The sequence below is a fragment of the Rhipicephalus microplus genome, chromosome 7, assembly GCF_043290135.1.
Source record: "Rhipicephalus microplus isolate Deutch F79 chromosome 7, USDA_Rmic, whole genome shotgun sequence".
Taxonomy (NCBI): domain Eukaryota; kingdom Metazoa; phylum Arthropoda; class Arachnida; order Ixodida; family Ixodidae; genus Rhipicephalus; species Rhipicephalus microplus.
The window spans coordinates 110,762,055-110,775,893 of record NC_134706.1 but is presented as its reverse complement, the minus strand read 5'-3'; positions in this window follow the sequence as shown (position 1 = coordinate 110,775,893).

Sequence of the window (13,839 nt, the reverse complement as noted above, 5' to 3'; positions counted from 1 at the left end):
AGGAAGTAAATAAAACGTCAAATAAACTCGACGTCTAGACGCCTCGGTGCATTCCATGCATGCTCCTAAGAATGTAGCAAGAGTCCCACTGGCTGCGCCTTGCGGCCCACGTTCCCGCTACGTCTAGACATGCCGAGACTGCAACGATGTCTCGGTATTATTATTTGCACTTGTGATACAGAGCTTGTGGTAGAGGGAGCTAAGACCAGGGCAACGCTGTGGTTGTCCTTTTGCGAGCGCGGTCAGTCAGCTCTACTCAGCCGACCGTCACGGTCTCACTGGCAAGCGGCTCCTCCCATCGCTCCACCTTGAAACGTTTTCCAGCGTGATTATCGTTTAAAGTAAGTAACGATACTTGAAACACTATTGAAAACAAAAAAATGGTCACTTGTTTTCCGCGATTAGAACCGAGGTCGTGGAGCACGTGCAACTATACGGATCTTGTATTGTCGACTGCGCTTTGACATCTAAGCGGTAGGGCCAGGGGTGTCTAACAATGCCTGCCGACAGCAAGATCATTCCCTTTTCAAAAGAAAAATTGCTTCTGCTTCCATAAACGTCAATGCCAGTGCATTTCCTTGAAGAGAAACACAAAAAAAGACGTTGGGAGTAATTCATCTGCTGACCATCAGCACTACCACTTTTTAAACAGTGCGCCTAACTACGACGACTGTGAGGCCCTAAGGTGATAAGGTTTGAAATGACTACAAGTTTATGGTAACGGCTCTGTAATTTTTATGACCACACTACGTTGACGGGCCCCCTCCTTTTCACGACTTTTCTGCGCAGACTGGTCCCATCATTTTTACGTTATAACTACGCTGAGAAGCCCCGTCACTGTAGCCATTGATTCACAGAGACGGGGCCACTAACTATAGTTGCACCACCGTGAAGACGGGCATGGGCGTACGCACAAAGAGGGCAGGGAGCAGCCACCTTCCCTAATCACCTAAGAGGGGGCGCAAAGTCAGTCCCATGCATTGACATAATAGAGAGGGGCGGTACTGTTACTCAGGAAGAGGGGGGGTGCAAATTCCGCTTAATACATTGACTCAATAAAAAGGGGGGCACTCCGATGGGGTTTCGCCCCCCCCCCTTTCCATAGAACCCTGCTCACGCCTACGATGACTTGGCCCCTAACTCTAACGACTACACAACACAATCACACCACGGCGATGAGCATATCAATTTTGCGACAGTATTGCGCTGATGAGCTCCATTACTGCCGTCACTGCCTATTCACGCAAGCATGTCGCAAGTTGCTGCTGAAAGCTGTATAAAAGAGTCATGTCATAAATGCTGAAACCCGTCACACTCTAAGTGGGTTCTTATCATCAGTACTATGACAAATAACATAGCCGGGTACTACTGAGGCCGTGCGCCACACCATAAGGGCTGTAAGAGCCAGCTCTCAAAACGATGGTTCAAATGCACCCCTTTCTCAAAACGATCCTGTCAAACCTATTGCCAATCTTGCCTACAAACCGCTCTCTACGTGATTGCGAACTACATGCACAAAAATCTTAAAAGCAAAAACATTACCCGTTTAAAAAAGGCGAAGGTGATCTTAAAGACCACCGGAACTGAAGAAAATTGTCCCGAAGGTCATGACAACAGTGATATAATTTCGAAGAATTAATAGCCTATAGTGGCACTTTATTTACCAAAGGATCTTTATACCAGGCGTGGAAGAACCGTAAGTGACTTCAGTTCCGCGCCTGACATGAACTATGTTACGTTGACCTCAATCTTTCGGAAGGTTCCAGAAGCAATATTTGGACAGGGGTCAGTCAGCTCGCGAAATTCAAGGCTTACTTCAGTCAGTTTGCGTCCGTTCCACCGCAGCTAAGGAAGTTATTCCGGCTTGGTTCCATTCGTTGTGTTGAGGCAGAGCTTGAGTTGAAGAACAGAAAGATGGTGTCTTGTAGAAGGGATAGTTGATCTAACGAAACGTGTGTCTGTAGATCTTTCCGCGACAGCTTTCTCAGAACCGGGAACTTCTCGCTAAGGGCAGCAACGTACAGGTGAAACATAGACAAAGTTAGTCTCTTTAGACGGTCCCAACGAGTCCAAGGCAGAGCTCGGCTTGCTCTAGAAGGAATATTTTCGATGGTGCTAAAAAGACTCGGAGGGTGTGATCATTCAACACTCCGAGTTGGCCTAGTGGTAGGATGTTTTCTTGGTCCGTCAAGAGGGGGCTGACACGAGTTGTTCGAGGGAAATCGCTGGCTCTGTGCGGCCGGGCTGTGGTTGACTGCAACATTCGGACTAAGCTGGACGCGGTGTAGTCGACCAAGTTTTCTTTGTAACCCACTAGGAAAACAACCAGTACCTTGGTAAGAAATGAAACTTTCATCGTCTGCCCGCAAGCCAGGCCGTCAAGCTGGTCAGATGGCGACCACGCAGGAATGCAATGCTGAAAGCACATCTCGCTCTCGAGCAACTGCTGCCACGTCCCCAGCTTGTAAAGTCTGCCATCCATTGCCGGTCGAAGCGTTAACGTCGACTTGCAGAACTCTATGAATCACACCTGTGCGTGGTATCTGACGTTGGGTGGACGTTGCGAGACCCTCCGTAGATGGGCCTCCTGCACGGGTACCACTACCACACTCCTGTCGTCCTCGATCACGACGCAGACGAGCAAGAGCTCTACCGGCTTCCTGAAATAGCATGGGGCCTCGCGCATAAGTTTGGGCCGCCACGTTAGAATAGCCATGGGCAGGCGATGCTCGATGTACCGGAGGCCGTTGCGACTCAAGCGGTGCTTGAGCAGGTGGCACAACGAAGTGAAGCTTTGCTGCTTCAATAACTGCACCTCTAAGTGTTTGCTGAAGTTCAGCGGTAAGGCGTTGGCGAATATATTGTGGTGTGCCGGGCCCAAAGAGTGGACGTTGCCGGAGACGTACGTAGCGGCGATCTAGGGACACAGGAAACTGGCCTTCCGCCATTATCACTCTTCTTCTTCTTTTTGACCTTCGTATTGCATCAGAGCTTCATACCCACCACAGAAGAAGGAACGTGTGTTTATAGTGTGGTATGGTATGGCATGGCAGAGAAAAGTTTGTTTAGGTCCAAATGACTATATATAATAATATTATAGCGTGGACACGTAATAAAAAGTGTTGGAAGAGATAGAAAGAAAAATTCTTAAGATAAGCTAGTAATGTTAATATAATGTTAATATTACGGATGAAGCACCATGCCAGCGGCGGCCAACCACCTCAAGGAAAGGAAGATGAGAGCCGGTGGCTCGTGGCACGAGGCAGAACGTTCGGGGATATTTGGATCCCCCAGCGTGGGTAGGGGCCAATGATCCAAGGAGCATCATCATGATCCTCACTTGGCTGGCTGCCAGCGCTCCTCTTTGAGATCTAGCGGGCCCTGGCCAGGTAGAGAAGAACGGGAACTTGTGACCCGCAAGCACGGGGAGCGCGAACCCAAGTATCCTTAGTCGGGTCAGGTTCAACCCTCGAGTTCTTGGCCCAGTGTTTCTAGGACTGCATAGAGTAGAACATTAGAAGGGTAGACCACGCGCTGCGAGGCCGGCACCTACCCCACGCAGGATCCTGTGAATAAAGTCTTTCTCTCTCTCTCCTTTGTCAGACGACCGCTTTTGTCTCTGCTATACGCGAGAGACGACGGCAGGTCCACGTTGGACGCGCTAACATCGAGACACGAAGAAATGGCAGGTGAAAAGAAAGAAGATCTGGAGAATCTGGATAGTGAACGCTTTTGTATAGATTTTGTTGGTCAGCCACTTGGACTCTTAATTGTGACTATGAGTGCTGATGCACGTAAATTAAAGCCCGCAACAATAAAAATGTTGATTTTTGTAATTTTCTAAATTTAAGAAGGTAATGCTTGTCGGCCTCGATTGAAGTTGTAAGCATGCGACTAAGGTTTGGTCTGGTTTCACGAAGTTGACCGTGTCGAAGCGACTCAAAGTTTAAGAGTGCTATAGTGCATGGCCCTGCATAATTTTGACTGTCAGGGCAAATGTAAAGAAACTTTTTTGCACACGTATAAACTACTACAAACATTTTTAGAAGCAGAATACAAGCAGAGTTTTCAAGGCACCCGCGACACTTTTGCGAAAGCACTGCTTAGCACCAGAGCACGTGTAGTATTGATTGCCGAGGCTAATGCATCAATAATGATGCTAATTGGTGCAAGAAAAATTGAGTTATGAGTACTCAAAATGTCACCTTTCTGGCTCGCTAAATCCCTACCAAAGAGGTTTGAAAACAATGCTGGAGTGGAAGCTCCTGCGATATTTTCCAGCAGTAGTGAAGCCGGCTTTTGCCCTCCAAAGATATCAGAAACATGCTATTTGCTGGTGGTGCCGACCTAAACATCGAGTGGCTTTGATTTGTTAGTCTAAAGACTACGTTAATTATAAAATAAAAATAGCTTTATACGAAAAATTATTCACTGAGACTAGTATTGGTGAATTAATCTCCAATAAAATTTGGCTTTGATTCGAGGCCCACTAAAAAAAAAACTAGTAACACAAGAACGCATATTGGGCACTATCTGACCCTAAAATGTCGCCACGTTAAAACTCGTTGGACGTGTTAGAAAAAAAAAACTGCTAAATCGCCGAAAGCTCACAGCTCATGATGCCCCTAGTAAAATGGCTGTCGCAGCCGCATATTACAGTTGGCCCGACTTCACTCTTGGGCAAGAATTTTCAATCCAGCAATTTTTTTTAAACCTTCTTGATCCTTGCATGCGTTTCCACCTTTAGTTGCTGGCGTGCCATAGCTATAGCCGCGTTAGCCGTCAATAAAAATTCGGCAGATCCCACGTACCTGAGAATCGACGTTACGCGAAGCATACGGAGGGAAGGTGACTGTGTTGCAATGTTTTTATAGAGCGACACGTCACGACGCTAAATACATGTACAAATGTTGCAAGCACAGACATATGTTAAAGAGTTGCAGATGTTTATATAACTACTTGTTTGCACTTGCGCAACGATGCCAATTAGAACAAGCGTAATAGCAACACCAGAAGCTGATACGAAGCGCTGATGCTCGCGAGCATGCTGGCCCTGGACACTGCTACATAAATCAGCTTCAGCGCATGGCGACTAACCACAATTGACGTTAACCTGTCATGACGGCTGTGTCAAAGGAGTACATATGTAAAGTTTATAAAATTGGCTAGGCAGTACTGCAGTCACTATTGACGTCTCGAGAAAAATAGCGTCTATTTGAAAAGTAGTCCCGAGATCTGACATAGCTCTCTGGTAAAAAGCTTCATTGCCACGCAGAATGCTTGGGTTCCAATCCAACTGGGATCCTGACATTCATTTTTGGAGTTAGTCGGGTTGACACTACCAATGTCAGGTATTTTAACACTCACGCGTTAAAATTGCTCATGCGTGTTCTCGTCGTTCCTGGATGGATACGAACTGTCAATCAACTGTGGCACTTACCCGCATACTAGCGGCACATACCCGCCCATCAGTATGTGCCACTGTTTGGCAGGAGGTCTTTGACGACGTACGCGACGGGATTATGACAATATTCATGTCCTGACCAGCGCGGCATATTCGTCAAACCATCTTATTTTCCCATGCTAAATTTGGTTTGCGCTTAATTAAGGGGGTGACCACGAGAACACCCGAACTTACGTAAGCGGATGGATAGATAGATAGATAGATAGATAGATAGATAGATAGATAGATAGATTGATAGATAGATAGATAGATAGATAGATAGATAGATAGATAGATAGATAGATAGATAGATAGATAGATAGATAGATAGATAGATAGATAGATAGATAGATAGATAGATAGATAGATAGATAGATAGATAGATAGATAGATAGATAGATAGATAGATAGATAGATAGATAGATAGATAGATAGATAGATAGATAGATAGATAGATAGATAGATAGATAGATAGATAGATAGATAGATAGATAGATAGATAGATAGATAGATAGATAGATAGATAGATAGATGCGTTCAAAGTCACCGAAGTTCACAAAGAAATCCTTCGCTTTTGATACATGGTTTACACCCCTATCTTAGGAATTCATACAACGCGAAATGAAAACGTTGGCTTACAGAAGTGGTTTAGTGCTTGCTGTGCTGTCATAAAATAGCTTATGCAATGTCTGTTGGTGCGTAAATGTAAGCACCGTTTTTCGTAAACTCATCGACGTATATGCATACATCTCCATCCCCATTACTAACGTGTATGATGAATCATCGGTTAATGATTAGCATGGCCTTATCGGGATGGATCCTTGTGGTAGCTCTAGTAGTTAACGGCGAGTGTGGAAGAAATGAAGGCGGTGCGACAGCCGGGTGAGCTTGACTGATAGTACACCAAGGAAGGAAAATAGAGGGAAAAGAAAGGCATGGAGGTTAACCAGCCTATAGGCAGCTGGTTTGCTACCCTGCGCATGGGAGAGGGATGGGGGAAATGAAAGAGAGCAGAAAGGGAAGAGAGAAACAGCACATTCGGCAGCACACGCGCGCACACTCAGTCATAGTCCAGTCTTGGCTTTCGCGGTGTGTGTCATTGCTGTCACAGTCGCTTGTTCAAGTCGGTGTCGCCTAGGAATTTCAACAGAGCTTTCGTCGCCTTCCGTTGCAATGTCTTCTCTCGGGCACTTGACAGAATAGTGTCCACAGACATTTGGCTGTTGTCGATGCGCGCAAAAGCGGACGCCAGTGACTCTCTGGATTTCATACAACGGACAGTCACACAGGATGTGGTGTAGCGTCTCTTCGCAATGACAGGCATCGCAGAGAGCGTTGTCGGCCATTCCTATGACAAAGGAATAAGATTTTGTAAATGCCACTCCAAGCCATAAGCAATGAAGAAGGGTGGCTTCTCTTCGGTCGAGTCCAATGGGCATGCGGAGAGCCATCAAAGAGGACAGGTGGTGTTGACGATTCGTATCGATGCTTTGTGGTCACCATAGTGAAAACGTGATTTCACGCGCAAGTCACCGAAGATTACTGGCAGCATCGGTCCGCGAAAGTGGTATGGCTTCTTCTCGTGTTCCTTCAAGGGCTGCCCGTACGGCAGTATCGGCATGTTCGTTCCCTATGATGCCGCAGTGGCTTGGTAGCCATTGAAGCGTCACATGATGCCCTTTCTCGTGTGAAGTGTGGAGAAGGCATCGAATTTCGAAAACAAGCTGTTCGTATGGCCCGCGACGCAGTGCTGAGAGCACAGATTGTAGGGCAGCCCTTGAGTCGCTGAAAATCGACCATTGTTGCGGTGGTTCTCGATTGACCACACAAAGTGCAGCGCGCAAAGCAGCTAGTTCCGCTGCTGTAGATGCCGTGGAGTGGTCAATCCTAAAGCTGATGGTAACACCTCTTGCTGGGATAACTACTGCCCCTGACGAACACTGGTAGTTCGTGGAACCATCGGTGTATACATGTATGCTATCTGAATATTTCTCGTGCAAAAGAAGAAGAGACAGTTGTTTCAGCCCGGGCGACGAAAGCTCAGATTTCCTCCGGATCCCTGGTACACTAAGAAGCACTGTGGGTCGAATAAGACACCAAGGTGGTATGGATGGTTTAGATGCAGGAGTGAAGCCCGAGGGAAGTTTATCGTTGTATTTCACAATCATTTTGGCGATCGATGCTTGGCGCCTCTCTGAAGGCAACAGTGCATGGTGATGGCAGGCAGCACGTGCGAACTGTCTGATGTGCGTTCTCAGGACTTCTACAACAATGTGAGTTTGTATCGGATAGTCACCAGCAATTGCAATTGTTGCTTCCGTTGACGTACATCTGGGCAGACCGAGGCACACTCTCAGCGCTTGGGCTTGTACTGCCTGTAGAACATGAACATTGATCTTGCAGGTATTGCTAAGCACCAAACTTAACATGAGGCCACCGGCATGTTAGCGCTCTGCCAGACAAGGGGAAACACAGCATGCGTTGCATCCTCCCTCTTGACCTGCCACAACTTTTCAGCGAAAGCTGTTATGAGATCTCAACTCGGGTCACGCGCAGTTGTCCGCCGCCATCGCCGCCGCCAGTGGCCGTAACCACATCGCACGAAATTCGCAAAGAAAACCAAGCACCAGTGACTATGTTGGGCTCGAACACGAGCCCACTGGGTGCTAGCCCAGTATTCTACCAATGAGCTACGCCTGTGCTTAGGACTTGTTGGCAAACAAGCCTTAGGCAGGCTTAATTTCAGGAAAGCAATCACGCTAATACGACCTATAAAGCGCTTTGAAACAGCGAAAAAAGCAGTCGTCGCACAATGCGAATAGCGTAACGAGTGGGTCATTCATAGCTCCAACCCATTACAAAAGCTCCTTCTTGTTCACCCTATAAACTGTGGCACATACCCACTCAGCCATAATTCCTCACTGTCGTCAGAAACTGCCTGAACAATTCGCACAAAATTCCTTGCAAGTGTTTAGCGGATACCACACTTGTCAGAAGAATGACGAAAGATAGCGTAACTAATGCCGGCCTACTTTCCTAAAATTCTTATTATTTATGCCGTAGTTAGTATCAAGCAATCCTTCTTGCAGTAGTTACGCAATGAGTGTTTAAAACAGACTCTGAAAGACCGCTCTTCTAGCTTTTGCTGTGGCTATGCTGCGAAGGGAACGGGGAGTTACATCCAAGCTAAAGTAAACTATGCTCTGTTTCATCACTTTGGTTCAGTACTAACAAAGCTACGGGGTGTAACAAAGCCACACGCTGAGGCAGCGAAACGTAATCCTCCTTTGGGAGAAAAAAAAACAAATTGGCCCGAATCTGCATTTTACACTGCAAATGTCAAAAAAAGACGTTAGTTTTGCGTCTGGAGAGAGTGAACAAAACGTTTATTTGATGTTCTGCGCAATAAAATTGGTGAATGGTATTCTGGAGGCGCTGCGTTAGAGTGCCTCGAGCTATAGCGGAGGCGAACGAGCGCATCGAGGCACGTTAGACACGAGCGCTATCTGGCAGTTATCTTCAAAAACGAAGGCGTGCGCACCCGCGGAGAAAGATGCGCGCCAGTTTCGGAGGTGATAAGGTGTAGAACGCTAAGTGACTGGCAGGTGCCACCACCATGTCGTCGTAACAAAGCGTTGGAAACATTTACCTTTTTTAGCATCGCGTTGCACTGTCAGCACAGCGCGATAAACGCTACAGTCCTTAAAGTTAGTTGTGTGTGCCTCTTCTAGTATAAAAACAGACATACAAAGCATCAACGTGCATTTATGGCACCTCAGATATGCGCAACAACTGCTTTTTAATTGACAATACACAACTATGAACACTAAACCTTGAGCAATATTGGTGGGCGCTGCGTATGAAGTTGGCCGTTTGGTGCCGTTTGAGGTATCGCTAAGGGCGGACAGACAGACGATTGTATAAACAGACAGACAGACAGACAGACAGACAGACAGACAGACAGACAGACAGACAGACAGACCAAAATTTTAGGGGCGAAGCTCCTTATAGCGGCACCCATTCGTGCCTCGTAGCCGTTGTAGTATGTAACAAGTATAACATTTTGACCACCGAAGTGGTGCCGGTGAGAAATTTCTTCTGTGCGTTTTTGAACAATAAAAAATAGTGCTCAATGTAGATGCCAATGGCTGCTTATGGGGAATGAGAGACAGGAGCATTCGGCTTTAGTTAACGCGCACGCTGCGATCCCCATTAGCAGCCACTGGCATGTACATTGAGCACTATCTGACAAGAAAGGGTTGCTACGTTATACTCGCCGGGTGTAACCTCCTTAGTTTTAGAAAGGTTTTACGAGCGTTGAGCCGCAGTGCGATCAATCCAATGAACTAGTATATACCATGAACAAACTCGAGGTGGTTAAAGGTGGAAAGTAGATACGAAGCGCAAGCCGTAAGAAAGTAAGAGCTGAATTCTCCTGTCTCTCATTTCCCATTAGCAGCCATTGGCATGTACATTGAGTACTATCTGACAGGAAAAGGTTGCTACGTTATACTCGCTGGGCGTAACCTCCTTGGCTTTAGAAAGGTTTAGCGAGCGTTGGGCCGCAGTGCCATCAATACAGTGAACTAGTATGTACCATGAACTCGAGGTGGTTAAAGGTGGGAAGTAGACCCGAAGCGCAAGCCGTAAGAAAGTGTGCGTGTGCCACCTCTCGTTTAGTCCTAGGAATGTCCGCTGGATGGTGGTGCTTCTATATGGGGAATATATGATGAAAAGATGCGAGATGGTGGTACTTGGAGTGTTGAATAGATGTACGAACAGACACACAGACAGATGCATGGATGGACGCATGAACGGGCACAGGCCGGCTGCATGGACGAACGCAGGGACGGACGCCCGAACAGACGCACGCACGTACGGGCGGATGGACGCATGGACGGTCACACAGACGGACGCATGGACGGACGGAAGCAAGAACGAATGGACGGACGAATGCTTCGCCCCACTCTCCATCATTCACTCCGTGCATATGCTGCCAGTTTTTTTTTTTTTTTTTGCTTTAGAAACATCTGGCGTCTTTTTTCGTCGAAGGTTCCCAAGAAAGACTATCGTCTTTAAAAGAGAGAAAATGAGAGTTGCAGCGAGAGACGCGAAGGAACACGTCGACGGAGAAACAGATACGAGAGGCATGAACAGCGTTGGAGAGGAGGAGGAGGAGAAAAACTTTATTCATCCCAAGAGGGAAAGGTGCGGTGGTGGAGTGTCAGAGGAGCCTACCCAGCGTAGGTCTCCGCTACCCTCTTGGCCCAATCCAAGATCTGGTCCTGGACCTCGGGCGCCGAGCTGCACATAGCAGCCTCCCACTGCTCCTTACTATTAATGTGTAGAGAATGGGGTGGTGGGTTTCGAGTACACCCCCACATGATATGGTCTAGGTTAGCTCTTTGTTGACAGAAAATGCACAAAGGGGAGGGGTATATCACAGGGTGTATAAGATAATGGGAAGATGGGGTAGAAAACGTACGGGTCCGTAACTGGCGCCATAGTATTTCATGGTAGCACGAAGCTCCATGATGTAAGGGGGGGGGGGGGGGGGGGGCATATAGTGCGCTGTAGGCGGTAGTGATTTGTTATATCGTGGAAGGTCAAAAGACGATCTCTCGCGCTGAAAAAGGCCACGTGGTCTAAGGTGCCATCAGAGGCCTGCGCTCGGCCGGTCATTCCTCGAGCACAGGTATGAGCCGCCTCATTGCCACTCAACCCCGCATGCGCGGGCGTCCAATTGAGAGCAACGTCTTGCGTGGGAGGATGTTTCTTAAGAATTGAAAGGGCAGTTGATGAGATGCGACCTGCGCTGAAGTTGCGTATGGCAGTTTTGGAGTCACTTACAATCATAGTGATATTGGGGATGGATAGACCTAAAGCGATGGCAGCCTCCTCTGCCTCCTCCGAAGAGTTGACAGTGATGGATGCCGTTGTGAGCGCCTTGCCGTTATAGTCGACAGCCGAGAGGGCATAGGATGAGGAGGATGGGTATTCTGCCGCATCGACATAGAGCACGTCATTGGCTCCATGCAATTTTTTCTGAAGAGCTTTTGCTCTTTGGATTCGGCGCTTAGTATGACATCTTGGATGCATGTTTTTAGGAAGTGGCGGTATGAGTAATTGTTTCTGTATGTTTTGGGGAATGTTGTATTTAGCATTGGTGAGTGAGGTGAAGTTAATTCGGGTAGACGATAAAATGTGGCGACCTGCGCTAGTGTTCGCGAGCCTTGCGTATTGAGCTGTTAAATGGGCTTCACGGATTTCACATAGGGTATTTATGACTCCTGTCTGGTGGAGTAGTGCGTTAGAAGTATTGATTGCAATGCCTAGCGCGTATTTGTAAACTCTGCGGAGGAGGGCGTTGACCGATTCATCCTCTGCTAATTTAAGGTGAAGGTAAGGAAGGGTATATGTGATTTTACTAATCACAAAAGCTTGTATTACACGAACTAACTCTGACTCTCGCAGCCCTCCATTTTTCCCTGAGATTCTTGCTATCATTCTTAGGGTGTTCTCAATGGTATTGCGTAAAGCTTCGAGTGTGTACGTATTAAGTCGGTTGTTTTGGATAAATGAACCTAGCACACGAATGCGTGATACTCTAGGAATGAGGCACCCATTTATGTACACTTCAATCATTGGAACGTGTTTGTTCCGACGATGAGTTGGTAGAAACAGTAACTTTGATTTAGTTGGGGTACAATAGAGATTCATCTGAGATGTTATTGCTGCTATTGTATCTACAGCTGTTTGTAGGGTGTCTTGAATGTGTCCATCTGAGCCTCCTTTCACCCATAAGGTGATATCATCGGCATAGATAGAGAAGTTCAAGTCAGGGATACGTTGAAGAGTGTTGGGTATAGGTAGCATAGCCAGGTTAAAAAGGATTGGAGAGAGCACTGACCCTTGAGGTGTTCCGAAGCTGCCTAGTGTATAGGATGAGGAATGTTCTGGTCCTAATGTTAATGTAGCTGTGCGGTCTGTGAGGAAGCTTTTGATGTAAGAGTAGATTTTAGCGCCACAAGAAATGCAGTTGAGGCCAGCATATATAGCTGAGTGGGCTACGTTATTGAATGCTCCATGTATGTCCAGACCAAGGATTTCCTGAGTATCCTTGCTCTGGTTAGGAGTTATGATGTCGTGTTGAAGGCGAAGCATCGCATCTTGCGCTGAAAGTGAGGCCCTAAACCAATCATTTCTGGAGGCAGTAGTCCATTATCCTCCACGTGTCTCTGGAGGCGTGCAAGCACTACATGCTCCATAGTCTTTCCGAGAAACGATGTTAAGGAAATAGGTCTCAGATTTTCTACTAAGGCAGCTTTGTTCGGTTTTGGTATAAATATGACTCTGGCATCTTTCCACGAAGGTGGAAGGGTGCCCGTGTCAAAACAGTCATTAAAGTACTCAGTCAAAGCTTTGATTCTTCTTCCCCCGGATATGACAGAATTAACGCCAAGTTTCTCAAAAACATCGCATTGTTTTCGTCCTTGATACTGTGCAGAATTTTTTCACAGTCTTTGGAATCCAGTACCCTGGCAAACGACTGGAAAGCGGGGAAGGTGGTTCCTCTTCACAAGTCAGGTAACACCAACGATCCTCACAATTATAGACCCATCTCACTAACTAGTGTGCCATGTAAGCTACTAGAACATGTCATTTACTGCAACTTAGTCAACTTTCTTGAGAATAATTCCTTTTTTACTAACTTTCAACATGGTTTGAGAAAAAGTTACTCGTGTGAAACTCAGCTCTTATGCTTTACTAATGATTTGTTCTCTGCTATTGATCTTGGTACAGTTACTGATTGTGTATTTATCGACTTTTCTAAAACATTTGGCACAGTTTGTCACGAATTACTACTTTTAAAATTAAGTAAACTAAATCTTGACCCACACATCTTAAAATGGATCGAGTGCTTCTTACGCAACCGCAAGCAATTCGTGACTGCTAATGAATGTAACTCTCCTCCTACTGCCGTAACCTCAGGTGTGCCTCAAGGCTCTGTTTTGGGTCCCTTACTTTTTTTTAATATATATTAATGATTTGCCTCATAACATTTCCTCCTCCATTAGGTTATTTGCTGACGATTGTGTTATTTACCGTGAAATTTTGACCTCTAACGACACTGACACCCTGCAATCTGACCTAGACAATATTTCTTCGTGGTGTAATAATTGGCTAATGAAACTTCACACAAATAAATGCAAATCAATGAGGATAGCTCGTAACCCTTCAAAAGTTGCGTCCCCCTCGTACTTACTTAATAACACTCCCCTAACCAACGTTTCCTCTTACAAGTACCTCGGTGTTAACATTTCTAACAAGCTGTCATGGCAGGCTCACGTTGTCTACATAACATGCAATGCTAATCGAACTCTTGGCTATTTACG